This window comes from Mytilus californianus, unplaced genomic scaffold (assembly GCF_021869535.1).
Source record: "Mytilus californianus isolate M0D057914Y unplaced genomic scaffold, xbMytCali1.0.p SCAF_9, whole genome shotgun sequence".
NCBI lineage: Eukaryota > Metazoa > Mollusca > Bivalvia > Mytilida > Mytilidae > Mytilus > Mytilus californianus.
Window position 1 is genome coordinate 4,175,817 of NW_026262745.1, and position 6,458 is coordinate 4,182,274.

At 32.5% G+C, this 6,458-nt stretch overlaps 1 long non-coding RNA gene across 1 annotated transcript; it reads right to left on the reverse strand.

Annotated features, from left to right (window-relative positions):
- Positions 1-4,430: 4,430 nt before the first annotated feature.
- Positions 4,431-6,256, reverse strand: LOC127714731 (uncharacterized). The gene is made up of 2 exons (XR_007987911.1): positions 5,634-6,256; positions 4,431-5,090 (listed from the first exon to the last, which is right to left on the reverse strand). It is a non-coding gene; the product is annotated as an uncharacterized LOC127714731 (long non-coding RNA).
- Between the last annotated feature and the right edge of the window lie 202 nt (positions 6,257-6,458).

Genomic DNA, 6,458 nt, shown 5'->3' on the forward strand with positions numbered 1-6,458 from the left:
CAATTAGTATCTCTTCCATGCCCGTGTTGAACATAAAAAAGCTAAATATTACACAAACAACACCCCTAATGCTCATGTTGGTTGTCATTGTGCAACACAGTTAATACATAGAAAACATAAAACATAGAACTCCTTTTGTCATATAAAACACTGTCAAACATCCAATCATACTATCCACACTGATCTGTGTCCACACTTGTATTAATATAAAGATAAAATAAAAAAAATCTAAAAATAGTTTTTTTTTTTTTTCAATAATTAAATTAATACTGTGAAACCAGGCATGCACCAGACATAATCTCCAGCGAAACGATGTTTTTCTGTGTCCATGGAAAACAAATATCGACTGCCGACCTATTTCAAATAACCAGAATAATTTATATGATCCTCATTTTTTGCCATAAAATTTATCCACCTACTTCTATGGTCATTTTAATATTTTTTTTATTTAATAAGTATAAATTCTGGATAAAACTTATTCAATAAAAAACAGCGACACCTATTTTTGAAACCTATATAGCATATATCATGTGTATCAGCTCTTCAAAGTATGTCGTCACCATAAAGGTTGGGAACTGCTGGATTTATTAGTATTATATTTTCAAATGGTTTCGTCTCTAGCATGACTGACAATATATTCATTGCCAAAATGCGCAGTGGGCATGAACACGTGTACTGCTTTTATTATTACTGATAGTGAGTTGATAGCTTGCCGGCGATCTTTTCTTTCCTGAGGATTTTATTCCACTAGTAAATCAGTTCATCAGTGCAGCAGCATGCAAACAGATTGTAGACACATACGCTTTCCGCATGGATCCCCTTTTTCTTGTTTAGGAATTTCAGTCAATTTTATTTAATGTGTTCTTGCATACTTAACAGCAGTTTATATGTTTTGCCCTTCCAATCTAATTGTCTGCAAATAGAGGACAACAGGCTTAATACACTTTGTATTGGCTACCCAATCTACACAAAACATCCATAAAAAAACTCATCAAAGATGCCAGGCTTAAATTGTGTACACCAGAAGCGCGTTTCGTCTAAGATTCATCAGTGACGCTCGAAACAAAAAAGTTTAAAAGGCCAATAAAGTAATAAGTTAAGGAGCATTGAGGACCCAACATTCCAAGGTAAATTTCTGTCGTACAAATCCTAATTATTTTCGAAATGAATTTAATATCGGTGTCTAGTAAAATAATATTTTCTGTTGACTAGTTTCCTTACTACTTTCATAGAGATTTGTTTTAAAATAAAAATAATTCGTATGTAAAACTGTTTAAATGTCATATAATATATATATCTATATACAACTCGTCTAAACATCAGCCCAACAATGTTAGATCTGTAAATTTGCTTTCGCAAATTTTTTGTTCTTCCCTCGCCGGGATTCGAACTTGTGCTACTGAGATATCGTGACACCAAATCGTCTGCACTGTATCCGACGCGCTAGACCACACGACCACCTAGCTATAGGCTTCACGAAATAAAGCTTTCGGTGGCCGGGTTTTACCTTTCCTCGTCAGTTTTAATCTAGCGTCGTAATACAGTACATGATATATAAGGCATTAAGATGGAATTGTTACAGATCAGCTGAAATATCTGTTGTAATGGATCCTACAAATTAATACGAGATACAGTCACAGAAATAATTATATGTATAAGTACGTCTAAACCAGTGACAACTCTACAACAGATTTATCCATCGGATCACCAGCAGTGATGGTGATACATGGCTGTGTACATTCTGTATATACAACTCGTCTAAACATCAGCCCAACAATATTTCTGTAAATTTGCTTTCGCAAATATTTTGTTCTTCCCTCGCCGGGATTCGAACTCATGCTACTGGGATATCGTGACACCAAATCGCCTGCACTGTCTCCGACGCGCTAGACCACACGACCACCTAGGCTTCACGAAATAAAGCTTTCGGTGGCCGGGTTTTACCTTTCCTCGTCAGTTTCAATCTAACGTCGTAATACAGTACATGATATATAAGGCATGAAGATGGAATTGTTACAGATCAGCTGAAATATCTATTGTAATGGATCCTACAAATTAATACAACCCAAACAAAAAAAAGTGAGGAATAAATCATGGTATCAAATGATAACCAAATCATATGATTTCTTTATGAGTTGAAAGTGATAAAATTTCACATGCAAATGAGCTAAGAAATCACAACAACAAATCACAAACAAATTGCTTCCAATTCATAAGCAAATCATAAACAAATTGTATTGAAATCATTAACAAATCAGAGGATATTGCTTTCCTACTTTAAGCAAATCACAAACAAATTTGTTTCAAATTGTAAAGAAATTATAAAGAAATTGTTAACAAATCTTTAACAAATCAGAATGAAATCATATTCCTACCTCAAGCAAATCGCAAACAAATTGTTTTCAAATTATGAAGAAATTATAAACAAATCGTTATCAAATCTTTAACAAATCAGAAGTAAATCATATTCCTACCTCAAGCAAATCGCAAACAAATTGTTTTCAAATTATGAAGAAATTATAAACAAATCGTTATCAAATCTTTAACAAATCAGAAGTAAATCATATTCCTACATTAAGCAAATCACAAGCAAATCGTCAATTAAATGACATCATCATCGATTCACAGATTAAATCATTTACATCTGGATCAAAAATCTGTTCTGCCCCTGAGACCCCCAAACTTTGAAGTGCACTTGTCTTTATTTTACCTTAGCTACTCCTTTGATTGTTAAGGGATTATTATTTCGGGTTGTCATGAGGGAGCAATTGTTCCATCTGTGAAAAGTTTCTCTCACTTCTCCAGAATTTGAATCTAACGAGATTTGACAACATGGGCAACCACGTCTACTAGAAGGATGTCGAATACTAGTAGGCGATGGGTCTTAGTCTGGGACCAAATCTGCTACAGCTCTATACCTGACCAGTCAACATCATGAAAAATTTAAACATAAAACTTTCCAGTGCATATTGTCTGCTGACTCGGGAAGCTACTCTTTAATTGCTCGTCTCGTTCTGTTTACATGTCTTTTACACATTTTTTTTGAAAATTTATCCAGACAGTACACATAACGAGATATTGAAATGCACAGTTTCCGAATATAAAAGTTTAACACCTTTGACATGTTTGAATATTTGACTTACAATTGAATTCCTGAAACAATAAGTTAATGACTAAGATACTTACCACTTTCATCGTTGATAGTATATCTTACTCTTCATCTTGCAACCTTCTTTGTTCAGTTAATGTAGAACAGTATTTGAAATTTGAATTTGACCTCAACCGGAAGTCAGAGATAAAGACAAACCCAGAAAATCTGAATGCAATAACATTGTTTTATTGTAGCAAATCATCAATGAATCACACCATGATAGCTAACAAAGTTAACAAATCATTTTCAAATCATTTCCTATGATATTCCAAGTAAACAAATCATAAGGAAATCACACAATTTTAGCGAATAAAGTTAACAAATCTTTTTGAAATCATTTCATACGATATTCTAAGTAAACAAATCATAAAGAAATCACACAAAAACAGAAACAAATTGCTAACAAATCATACATTTGAAAGAAATCACTAAGAAATCAGTTTTGGGAATTTGGCGAATTCTGATTTGTTTATAATTTCTTTAATGAATCGCAAGCAAATGGTACTAAAAAATTGCAGAATTACGATTTGAAAGAGATTTGAATACGATTTGAAAGCAATTTGTTCATTTGTTTTTCTGTTTGGGAAGATACAGTCACCATGGTCACAGAAATAATTATATGTATAAGTACGTCTGAACCAGTGACAACTCTACAACAGATTTATCCATCGGATCACCAGCAGTGATGGTGATACATGGCTGTGTACATTCTGTATATACAACTCGTCTAAACATCAGCCCAACAATGTTAGATCTGTATATTTGCTTTCGCAAACTTTTTTGTTCTTCCCACGCCGGGATTCGAACTTGATTCGAAAAAAGTTAAGCCCCTTTTTTCAACAATTTCCTCAGAGGAAAAAGATTTTTCCTCATGGGATTTGTATTTTCCTCAAGGGAAAAAGATTTCCCTTAGGGAATTTGCTGCATTAATATTTCCTTTGAGGAAATTCTATTTCCTGTGAGGAAATTTGCGGCTTCAAATTTTCCTTTGAGGAATTCTATTTCCTCTGAGGAAATTTGAGGCTTCAAATTTTCCTCTGAGGAAATACTTTTTCCTGTGAGGAAATTTTGTCAACAGCAATTTCCTGTGAGAAAATATTTGACAAACACTTTTCCTTGAGGGAAAATTCAAGACCACAAATTTCCTCTAAGGAAAAACATTGTTCTCCAAATTTCCTCTATGGAAATTTCTGTAATTCAATTTTCCTCTATGAAAATTTCATAGCAGTAAAAACAGTATGAATATAATTTTTCCTGAGACTGAATAATTTATCCAAAAGATAATTAAAACTTTAATAAAATGTTCACTGATGAGTAACATGACATACAAAAACAATAGGCTAGCTGTTTGAGACAATACAATAATAAGCAAAACGCTATGAATATCATACTATTTGTGATGTTATTAATATTGTGCTCATATTTGCAGATTAAATAAAATAACCACTTTTCATGTTAATTTAACTTTTCTTCTGTTTAAGCTGCTGCATACAATTATTCAATCCCCTACATAACAGTTCAGTGCATAAATAATTCCATCCACCAGACATCTTCCTTCAAGTGGTAGAGAATACATTTTTGCAATTTGTTCTTCAAACATCTTCCTCTGTCTGTATATTTGATATGACAGAGCTATGTACATGAATGGATAAAGCAGGTGTTTATTTCGACAACAAAATACTATTGTTTCTACATTTCTCCATAATCCTTCAGTGAATATGTAGGTTGTTGCAATTACACAATTGTGTTCTTGTGCATCTATGATTGTACTCCATTTTGTTTACAGCCATTTTGTAGAAATTTCCTATTTTCTTTTTCCAGGTAAGCACACATTTCATTTCACATTAATCCAATTAGCACACAATGTAGAAAAGTATTAACCTTAAGTTTCCTCTTCTGTATTGACCTGTTGATGATCATGAAAACCAAGAAGTCTCACCTATAAATACACAAAATATAAATTGAGAAAAAAACAGCAATATGAAATAAGCTTATTTTATCATGTTTAATATGAACATTTTGAGAAACTTAAATTTGATATTCTTACAAATCATGATTATGAGTTCTGTTATTTCAGTGCTTTGTGTCCACGACTTAATATCAGTCGTTTTAGTGCCTTGCAGTGATAATGAGTTGAGCCACTTGCAACAGTTTTTACAGTTTGTTCATATGTTGTGCTATTTGAACCACTGTCCTAGATTATGGTTAGGTGGAGTGCTCACAGACATGATTTTTTTATTAATTGTTATTGGCTTTGAACTAATTTGGATTGTTTAAATCTTTTCATGTTGGGGTCTTTATTGGCTGACTTATAAGGTATGGGTTTTCTCATTATCGAAGGCCGTCATTGGTCTTTAATTGCTTGCATCCACTTCATTGAACTCTGGTGGATAGATAACTCATTTACCATACCACATCTTCTTATTTTTATAATAGTCATCATTCAAGGGCAATCACTTTTATTATATAGAAGTGGTCGTACCATTTAGGCCTTGTTGTCTTATGTTTATCTTGTTTTGCCGATCATTTCTACTGTACAGTTGTAATTGTTTATATTTTTCTTTACCTTCTATATTTCTTGCCCTAAACTTAAAAAAGGTAAAAACTATAATTTAATGACTATAACTACTATTATACATCAGTATGTGTTTTTCTATATACCATGATATAAAAAAGGAATGAAATATTTGTGCTATTTCATTTCACAGACTATTTGCCAGTCAACAGTTTCAAAGACATAACCACGGTCAATAGTTTAACAAACAAACATTCCCGTACTTTTTCATCGTGTTCATACTAATTTTTCAATGGACAACAATGACGTGATTAACTATTCTTCTATGATTTGTGTGCTTGACAACATTAAACTCTGAAATATTGTTGACGGTATAATCTGTATGTGTCTGTCGTCAAAATTTCAAATTAATATATTACTTACAGAAGCAATTAAAACAAGAGGCTCACAAAATGAATGTGGTCTAAGAACTTAAAAATTTCTAATTAACCTATTCAAACCATATCATTATTATTTGCTTTTATATATAAATCAGAAATAACCAATTTAAAAATGGAAAATTTTAAAGAAAACAAAAGGAAAAAAAGAAAAAAAAATCAACCCAAATTTTTTGAACCCCTTATGATTCATCACCCCCAAACTCAATCCCAGCCTTCCCTATGTGGTACGGTACCTTGCAGTACAATTTCAGAGAGATCCATACACTTGAACACAAGTTATTGTCTGGAAACTAGAAAAATGCTTGTTTTTTTTGCCCCTTTTTTGCCCCAAATTCCTAAACGTTTAAGGCAA